Source organism: Aythya ferina, assembly GCF_964211825.1.
Source record: "Aythya ferina genome assembly, chromosome: 4".
Lineage (NCBI taxonomy): Eukaryota > Metazoa > Chordata > Aves > Anseriformes > Anatidae > Aythya > Aythya ferina.
Window position 1 is genome coordinate 5,212,266 of NC_140300.1, and position 10,962 is coordinate 5,223,227.

At 37.3% G+C, this 10,962-nt stretch overlaps 1 long non-coding RNA gene across 1 annotated transcript in view; it reads right to left on the reverse strand.

Moving 5' to 3' along the window:
• LOC311435560 overlaps positions 1–8,461 on the reverse strand; it is a 66,802-nt gene extending 58,341 nt beyond the window's left edge. Inside the window, exon 1 of the long non-coding RNA XR_014692213.1 lies at positions 8,350–8,461. This is a non-coding gene — a long non-coding RNA (uncharacterized lncRNA). The remainder of the gene's footprint in view (positions 1–8,349) is intronic.
• Between the last annotated feature and the right edge of the window lie 2,501 nt (positions 8,462–10,962).

Consider the following 10,962-nt stretch of genomic DNA (forward strand, 5'->3'; position numbering starts at 1 on the left):
TCATGTTTTGCTCTTCCAGATCAGTCAGGCTATTCACTTCATTAGTCATTCAGCCAAGAGAATGGAAGGGCATGTGCTACACTGACATGTTCTCACGTTTGGTGTTTCAGCCATCTAATCATCCCTTTCCTATATCTAGTAATGAAAGACAGAAAAGGTATTATCCTTTTATGATAAGTGGTCATGTCACTCTTCTGATGTCTCTTGCCAGAATGGAGATTGTCTTCTCTGAAACAGATGGGCTTTTTTGTTGTGGCCTGACTTTAATATACAGTGGCTCTTCACTCCACCCCTCCTGAATGTAAGAAGACCTCACTTTGCTTTACCAGAAACCAATAATTGAGAATTTCAGGCAGACTGGAGATGAACAGTAAGTAGAAAAGCATGACCCTGAACAAGTAATTTTCAAGGGCACAAATTCTTTCCTTCTGGCTCATTGGACATTACCTATGATTTCTCTCTTTTAAACAGAATTGCTGTTTCAGAACAGACCAATGGTCCATCCAATGCATCCTCATAATCCCAATACTAACCAACACTGAATGCTTCAAGAGGGCATAAAAAAAATAAAATAAAAAAAAATATAATTGGACAATAACACACCATGGGGCATGGGAGGAAGTTACTAACTGACTTCAGCCGCTGTTCAGGTAATTATCTTAAATACAACAATTGACAACCCTTATAATTTTTCATTGCAGTTAGTGTTACTGCAGCTGCTCTTCTTAGTCATGGAAATATCTGTTATTGCTTTCAGTGGGACAAAGTATGTTTCCTCTTCTGCATTCATGCTTTAAAAATAACTATCTAACATGGCATTAAGTTTCTTTTTAGGTCCCTTCCAACCCAAGCTATTCTATGATTCTGTGATTCTGTGATTCTGTGATTCTATGATTCTATGATTCCCATTATGCCTGATTCTGTGATTCTATGATTTCCATTCCTATTATGCTGTTTCCTGTTGTGTTCCATGATCATCTGAAATGCAGGGTTAAAGATTTGTGCTGATGATAGTCTAAGCAGTGTGTTACCTTCAGAATTGTCCCAAGTAAGAAAAAAATTCTTTCTTCATGACAAAGAAAAGAGACAGTAAAAGCAAAAGAAACAGATAAATGAAAAAGAAAAAAAAAAAAAAGTCTTAAAGAAATGCAAAATTTTTCACACATAATTCTAAAGGAAAACATTCAATAAAACACTTGTACATTGCTCACAACAAAGTGTAGAAATATAGACTCATTTCAGTTGGAGTCAGGTTTGCATGTCATCTGCTCCGTCCTACGCATTAGATTGGAACTGATGTCACCATCTTTTTCACCATGCTAACAGATGCCTGTCTAATCTGAATTTGACTGCTTCCACTTTCAATTTCATAAACTCTATGGGGAACCTCTCAGTCCCTAAACATTTCTTCAACTAAAGGCATAACATAACCACAAACCAATGCATTTTCCTTGATTTAGAAGGTTTTCAATCAGACTCAAGACTAAATTTTTGCAAACAGCTACCTCAGAGACAAGAGACATCAGTGATGCTACTGTATCAAGAAGGAATTCATACATTCTGTATATGCATAGTTTCCTTCTGGAACATCAGCTCATCCCCACCTTGAGTCCAACAGTTATGAAAATAAACATAAGATTTCATAAAATGTTTTTCACTTTCAATGGATTCTTTCACAAATATTGTTTGAACCTTCCAGTGCTACGAAAACTGTGCTTATGGAAAGCAAAATAGAAATAGTTAAAGAGTATAGTATCATAGAATCATAGAATCATTTAAGATTGAAAAGACCTATAAGACCATCAAGTCCAGTCATTACCGAATATTACCAAGTCTACCACTGTACCATGTTCCTAAGCCACATCCACACATCCCTTAACATCTCCAGGGATCGTAAATTCACTACTTCCCTGTGCAATGCCCAGCCACCATTTCTGTGAAGAAATTCTTCCTAGCATCTAGTCTAACACACTCCTGACATAACTGGAGAACTTTTCCTTACATCCTATTACTTTTTACATGAGAAAAGAGACCAACATCCTCCATGTTTCAACCTCCATTCAGGTAGAGAGCAATAACATCTCCCCTGACCCTCCTCTTCTCTAGACTAAACAACCCCAGTTCCCTCAGCTGCTCCCCATTTCTTGTTTCCTAGTCCCTTCACCAGCTTCATTGTTCTTTGCACAGGTTCCAGCAACTCAATATTCTTTTTGTAGTGAGGGGCCCAAAACAGAACATAGTATTCAAGGTGTGGTGCAATGTTGTTATTTTCTGTCAACACCAAACCCCCAGGAATGAGCATCACTTACACCCTTTAATCTTTGCAAGATTCCCTGTGTACACAGCTACATCAGACAGGAGCTATATCAGTAATTGGATGACCCCAGTGAGCGACAAAGAATCAGGGTACACATTTCAGTGTCTGGTCATGCAAGTGTGTCATTTCTGAGGTGTGAGAGCTGGAGGAGACAATACCAAAAATCTGGTCTAACATTATAGAGAAAATCACACATCCCCCTCTATTTGGCCATTGTTGTTGTAAGCAAGTTTTGCTTGAGCTAGAACAGAAAGCTAGAAATTGCTTCTTTTAAAAGTCATGGCCAAAATGCTTTAAACACAGTAGCATCCTAAATTTAACAGGAAACATTTTCAGATTTGTATATTCAAGTATTCGTTTGCATATTTTTCTTCACAGTAATAATCTTGCTCAAGAAGGATTGGAAATAATCTAGGTATGAAAGTATCTGCTCCCTCATTGGAGCTCACAGAGACTCATGGGATTTGATGAATTCAGCACTCCACAGATTCCTTAATTCTAAGTGATTTTTAAATAAATGATCTCTTTTGGAATTACGGAACCATTCCCATTGCAACAGCACAGGAAAGCACTCAAAAGGCTGCCATGTCTCAAAGAAATTTATGTTGTGAAAAGGATTACTCGGTGGGAATAGCTGGGCTAATAAAGATGTTGATTAATTCTTTTCTCTAAAATATCATTTTACATATTTTTTCCGCTATTTGTATTTATTAAAAAAAAAATAGCAATAAAAGCAACAAAAACTACATTTTCACTTTGCAGGACTGGCTGCAGAGTGACTTTACAAACCAGTCTAAGTATGATAATGGTGTGATTAAAGCCAATGCCACTACAAAATAGTAATAAAACTTGAAAACTTAGCTCATATGCAGAATTTCACAGTTAAAAAAAAATAAAATAATAATCCTCAAAGATATAGAGGTGCCATGTCTGAAGCCTTTCAATACTTAAAGGAAGTTTATAAAAAAGACGGAAAGCAACTTTTTCTATAGGCAGATAATTATAGGACAAATGGGAATGGTTTTAAACTAGAAGATGGGGAGATTTAGATTAGATGTCAGGAGGAAATTCTTCACTCGTGAGACACTAGAACAGGTTGCTCAGGGAAGCTGTGAGTGCCCCATCCCAAGAGGTGTCCAAGAACAGGTTGGATGGGGCTTTGAGTAACATGGTTTGGTGGGAGATGTCCCTGCCCATGGCAGAAGGGTTGGAACTAGATGATCTTTAAGGTTCCTTCCAACCCAAGCTGTTCTATGATTTTATGTCCCTTTGATTTCAGTGATGTTAATTGTCAAAATAATTCTGGGCACTGAACCTGAGTAACCCAGGAGGTTCCATTGCTACTAGTAGAATTTGTTCCCTTCAGTTAGGTATTTTCTTAAAGTAATTCTGTCTCACATCATCCAGAAACATACCATGTGACCTACTTTGATACTGATATGCATATGCATATTTCAATTTATAAAGTACCAAATTTGACACACCACTTTCAGCAGGACTGTGCTCTTGCCTAGCAGATAATCCACTGCTCACCCTACTGATGCTGCCCTCAGTTTATCCAAAAGGCCATTTCTAATAAGTGACCATTTATCACTAGATAGTGGAGACAATTTTAGTCTACAACATACTAATTTAATTCTGGTTGCTTTCACTCCCACTATAAGCTGTTTCCAAAACAATAGAAAAACTTTTAAAGTAACTGTTGAAATACAGACTCTTTCTATGTCTTTACAGTTTCTTTATGAATTTTAGTATATCCTAGAAGTCAATACTCAAACACTTAAAAATAAATACATAAATAAATAAACAAACAACTCTTTGGATCACCTAGCTAATCTTTAACACCATCATTAATCGTTCTGGATAAAACAGATGTTTTTCTGAAGATCTTAAAGCAGTTTCTTATGTACCTCACAGCTTCCTGTTGTACTATGTCTCTGAAAAAAAACGTCCAACTTCACAGTGGTTCTTACTTAATATGTTGGTTTAGATTGTCCTGGATTCAGCTGGGATAGAGTTAATTTTCTTGATACTAGCTGATATGGTGCTGTGTTTTGGATTTAGGATGAGAATAATGTTGAGAATAAAACACCCCATGTTTTAGTTGTTGCAGAGAAGTGCTTACATGGAGCCAAGCACGTTTCAACTTCTCACACTGCCCTGCCAGCAAAGAGGCTGGGGGTGTCCAAGGAACTGAGAGGGGACAGAACCAGGACAGCTGACCCAAACTGGCCACAGGGGTGTCCCATACCATGTGGTGTCATGCAGAACAATAAATCTGTGTAGAGTTGGCCAGGGTGGAGCTGCCACTGCTCAGGGACAGGCTGGGAATCAGCCAGTGGGTGGTGAGCAGCCAGTGGGTGGTGAGCAATTGCATTGTGCATCACTTGCTATGTTTCTTCTTTTAGTTGTTATTGTTCTTCTCCTACTTATTTATTTATTTATTTATTTATTTATTTATTTATTTATTTATTTATTTTCTTATTAAACTGTCCTTATCTCAACCCAAAAGTTCTTGCTTTTTTCTTTTCAATTCTCTCCCCCCATCCCCCTGTGGGGGTGAGGTGAGTGAGTGAACTGCTGTGTAGTTTTAGCTGCCTGCTGGGTTAAACCACAACAAGATGAATTCTCTTTCATTTTTCCTTAGACTCCTACCCACCACTTTAACTGTAAAGTTCCCATTTTATAGACAAGGATATGAGCCACAGAAAAATCTAAGTTTATTTTGAAGGACTGTGACAAGACAGGGAATTGAGCTCCCTTCTTCTGAGATTTAAACTATGGGGATGAATTAATTTCAGAAGAAGAAGAGGGCAGCTGAGAAGCAGACCTATCCACTAAGAGATAAGACAAAATATCTCTGACTGAAGGGGAGGTACAAGAGGTTTTGTTTGGCTTGAAATCAAAGATTCTCAGGAAGCCATTAATCTTCTGCAGAGCTCATTAAAGGATGTACCACCCCACATTAGCAACTGCAGATGGTTTTTAAAATACATTCCTGAAGAACAGAAGTGAAAGAAGGGATGCATAGACTTCATTTCAGTTAGTACCATTTTCATTAGCTTTATAACTCTTAAAGGTGGATGGTAGAATGGTGAATACTGATTTGTTTGACTGAGAAAGTGTCTGGCAATGGCAAAAAAAAAAAAAAAAAAAAAAAAAAACCATGAAGAAAGAACACAAAATGTACCTATTGTCTGGAAATATTTGCTTACAATCATTTTGTAGAATAAAGTCACTTTGACCATTAAAATAATCATACCAATCTCTATTTATTGTATATGCTATGCAATAGAGCCAAATAACAAGGCCATATTTCTCTATGTAAAAAATATTGAGACTTGATGTTGTCATTCAAATTTCAAGTTGATGCTTCTAAAAGTTGTCACTATTAATATCTAATTATCAGCATTCTTTCACAGAACTAAAATTAGCCTGAAATACTGTTATTGTTATAACAATGTTTCAGTGTTATTTTTATTTCTGAACATCCTTATAACTCAGTAAGTACATGCTAATTAATTGCAGAGATTTACTTTGATACTTGTATGCAAATTTACTGTGCTTATATTCAGTGCTGCCCTCCTGTTTTGGTAGACCTATTGCAGATGTTTACATTACAGATCTTTGACTATCTTATTTTGAATGAAGCTTGTATTGGATTTGACAAAAAAAAATAAAATATTCTGTATCCAGTTTTAATGAGCTATTTGTTAATGTTTCATCTGAAAGATTCAACAAAAAAAATGACAGAAAATGCCTGGTCAGCTTTTCTTGACATTTTCTATTACTGGGTGAGGCAGGTTAACATGGCGGCTTTGTAGGGTTCATAGTATCTTAGTTTAATTATTGGATCTCTGGCTTTTGATACTCATTGTAATTTCACAAAAATGGGTACACTTCCACACCATACCATTTCTGTATGCAGCAAAGAAGAGTGTACAGCTCACTAGAGGCAGCATGAAATTCATTGCAAAACAAGAATTAAGAAATCAACACAAGTATTATTTAGTAATTAAAATATATTAATATATTCATAGAAATGTATGAAAAGAACACCATAGATTTATATTAGCAATAGGAAATGTACATCTCTTCGTGGAATTTATCTTTCCTTAAGGGACTGTGTCTAGCTTAACTCAGTCCCAAGTTGGTTGGCTTAATATTGTACACAGACTTTTAGATTTAAAGCAGAGCCACGAGAAGTAGAACAGTTTTCACTTGAATTCTTTAGAAGTGAGTCTGCGCTTTCTTTATCTAAATGCTTTGTTTCATGTGTGAAAAAGATAGGCATATCAGATCTGCAAAGAGTAGAAGAAACTAATGTGGCATCTATGTGAAAACTTATTTACATATAACTGAATCCAATTCATGGTATCTTGAGGTGAAGAGAATAAAAGTGACATCTGAAAGAACCATGTCCATGGGCAGACACCCATCCACCTGCGGAACCTGTGTAGTTGCCAAAAAAGAGGGCAGCCAGTTTTATGCCAACAAAACTGTATATCAATCAAGGGCCAGATATTGCTGAGTGTGAAATCTCTTTCTGACACGGGACTGGTTTACATGAAATGACATGGCCAGGTTGATAGTTATAGCTGGCAGCCTCATGTCAGAGAGAGTAAATTTCACATGTAGCAAACGTGAATACTCCTTCTGGTGTCCTTTTTACCTTTCTGCCTGGTTCATGCTGGTTCTGCCATGCAACTAATCTTAAAACAAGAACGGTCATTATTCATTTCTTCTTGCACCTTCACATTCTTACACAGATGGTTTCTTTCATAAGCCACGACTTCACCTGGGAGGAAGACTTTTATGAGCTAACTGAGACTACAGACATAAAACAGCCATCAGTGAATCACTGATATTGCATGTGATTGTTGGAGATGACCCAATACAGTTTTAATATACAACATAATAAAGACTGGAGCCTTGATTTATCTTTGAGTGATTTGTGTGGTATTGCTGGTACTGAGTCCTATATGAGATTGAAGACAGTATGAGGTGCTCTGCATACAGTCAAAACCAAGAATATTGCAACACCTTCTGATGTTATGTCATGAGAAAATTTCTTTCATTGTCACCACTTTTGTAAGAGATTGGTACAAATAATTTTACATTAATAAGGTGCAAGCAATTCAGTAAATCAAAATTTTATACATTTCCAAATAGAAGCTAGTCATTCTTTTTCTGTATGTCTGTTCATAAACTCTTGAGTTTTATGCAAATACACGTGAACATACACATGCATACATAAATGTGCTTATACATGTATTATGGAATTTATATGCATAAATTTATATGCATATTTAAATGTATATTTATATATATACAACATATTTTGATATGTATGCCATAAAACATGCTATATGAACTGTGCAATTATTCATTAGCATAGAAAACACCCCAAAATTTTGACAGCTTAATTGCTAGTATAATAAATAATTTGGACATGAAACAGTTAATAAATTTTCCAGAAACATCCTTGCTAAAGTCAAAATCAAAAACTACTTCTGCAAATGCTGATTAAAAAAAAAAAAAAAAAGAGAGAGATGGGGAGGGAATGGGGGGGGGGGGCAAGAAAATGACTTCTGGAATGGCTGCTTAAGTTTAAAATACTTAAATAAAGGTTAGAGTATTTGAACTTATTTGAACTTGAATGTTCACACTCACAACAAAAAATAAACGTCTATCTCAAAAGTAACCTGGCTTAACAGAGAAGCTAGATCTCCACCTCTAAAACGTCTCCAGGATGACTTATGACAAAGTCAAAAAAAGGCAGGAAAAGTATGAGCCTAGGGAGGAGAAATTCTCAAACTCTCATCAATTCAATGCTGGTGCAAAAGCACAGCATGTCGTAGAAAAAATAAAAAAAAAAAAATAAAAAAAAATAAAATAAAATAAAATAAGATAAAATAAAATACTGGAAGAAGCAGGGCCTTTCTCAGTGTAAGCCTGCATTTGCTCAGGAGCTGCATGCCATGAATGTATTGAGCTATCATAATGGCGAAGCCTGCTGATCTCAGACCCACCTGAATATGCAAGAATTGTGTTGTTACACTCTCCAGGGAAAGGGCTTATAGCACCTTCTGCTTTCCATGGTACTTCAGCTTCATAGCCCTCAGCATAGTTCATCCTCTCCACTCCAGCAAGCAAGCGGCAGATAGCAAAGAAGAGGAGTAAAGGCCAAAAGATGCTAGAAACAATATTAATAAGAAATGGCTATTAGTTCTGTGTTCATTCAGCACTCAATATGACAGCACCACTGAGACCAGCTCAGTGTGATCTCAACAGAGAGGATGTTATAAAGCACACACACAAAAAAAAAAACAAAAACAAACAAACAAAAAAAAAAAAAACAAACAAAAAAAGGATTAAATTATTATTTTTATTGTTTTCACTAGGATATTAAAATCCTTTTGTAATTTGAGACATTAAGAGCTTCTCCTATTAAACATGGTATTAATGAGACCAAGAATTTCTCATGAGAATACCAAAGTAAATGGTGAGATATACTGGGATTTAAATTAGATTTCTAATTCCTCCTATTCATTGATTTTCATGTTTCAAGAGAAATACGTTTAAGTAAATGTTGCCTAGGTTTTCATAGTACTTAGAGCACAATTTCATAAGCAACAGTGCTTTATCAGGTTATAGCAGACAATGAGAGCCGCAGAAGCTACCCATACCTTGTCCATTCTTAGCCCTTCACACATAAGGTGGTGGGACTGATTTCAGTTTGGGGGTAAGCTAAGTCCAGTTATCTCACATTTGCAGTAGCTGAAAGCATGGAGTGAGAGGTTATCACTGCCCCTCTGATAATGCACTGCTGTGACAGGAAGACCAAGCCTTTATTCATCAATTTCTTCCATTTTCTCACTTACAAAACGATTATCCAAGATTAATCAAGTAGCATTCACAAACACTCAAATGTAGTTATAATGCTTATTTACAAACTCTTTTAATTTCCTAGTGTGTGACAGAACTGGATTCATGCCTGGACTGGAGTCAGGATACAGCAGGGCCAGCGGTTCTCTGGGGGCTGGGAGTGATGGGAGCTACCCATGGGGACTAACAGGACTGGGACAGGGAACAGGACAGGCTGGAGTGGGTGAAGAAACTCCCCCATCCCAGGGAAATAATTTCTGGAAAGAGACAGGACCCACCTAAGTGGTGCAAAAAAGTCTTTGCCAACAGGATGGCCAACCTGTTGTGGATATCCTTGAACTATGAATGACCACAGAAGTAGATAATGACACATAGGATTAGTGAGGGTGTCTTCTACAGACCACCTGATCACACAAGCCTCACATTTGCAGACCCTAGTCTTCATAGGGCACTCAATCACCCTGATATCTGTTGGAGGGAAAACAGACTAGAGCACAGGCAGGCCAAGAGGTTTCTTGAGTGCACAGATGAAAACTTCTTGACCCAGATGATCAAGGAAAAAAAGAGGGAGAAGCTTTGCTGGATCTGACACAAACACGGGAGAACTGACTGAGGATGTGAATGTCAGGGGCAGCCTTTGTTGCATTGTATGTGCGATGGTGGAGTTTAGGATCCTGACATGAGGAGCAAGGCAAAAAGCAGGATCATAACCATTATTTCCATAAGGCCAGACATTGACCTCTTCATAGATCTGCTTAGAATAATCCCATGGAATAAGACTACTGGAGACAAAGAAGGGTAGAGGAGATCTGGGTGATTTTCAAGGATCACCTTGAAGCTCAAGAACTGTCCATTCTGATGAGCAGAAAATCAAGTGAAGGTGGCACAAGGCCTGCACAGATGAATATGGAGCTCCTGACAAAAATCAGACATAAAAAGGGAGATGTACAAGAGGTAGAAGCTGGACCAGGTGACTTAGGAAGAATATAGAGACATTGAATGTGTACGGATAGGGTTAGAAAAGCCAAAACCCATCTGGAGTGGAATCTCACAAGGTACTTGAAGTGAAATGAGAAAGCCTAAGTCTAGCTTGAAGTACATTCACAATAGGCCACTACTGTGGGCAGTAAAAGAGCTAAGACTCTACAGGTTACTTTTCTTCAGCCAGTGCCCTGGAGTTTCTTCCTGACAACTGTTGTTGCTGTTCCTGACCCTGAGAGAGAAGTTATAATAGATTGAGAAGTCCTTTTATGCAGATATGCTCCACCAAGAAGTCTGTTTTCATCCCTCTTCCAACAACCACAGGAGCACAAGCCTGGTTCCTCAACGTTTTTCCCTCTTTTGCTTCTCTGCTCTTTTGATGTTTTCTGGCACTTTTCTCTTGCTGCCACAAAACCACATGGTAGCCTTCATCTGGCTTTGGAAGAAAGGATGATTTTCTTTTCTGTTATACTTCAGCTCACTGAAAAATAAATTCAGTGTGGGTATAGCTACACTAGCCTGGCTGAAATGCCCAATATTGGACAAAATATTGGAAGGCCAATATTTTCCTTCCCTGAGACTTTAATTTCAGTCTAGCATGAATTTTAATTTTCTGAAGAAATTTCAGCCATCTTGTTTTGGAATGAGAAGGATTTTGAGATTTTCCAGAAAATCTGCATGCCATTTTTTTTTTGGCATTTCTGATTGTAATTATGCTATATATGGTACATCTTTTTACCACGTGACTACAACCCACTTTGTATGTGTATATTTTA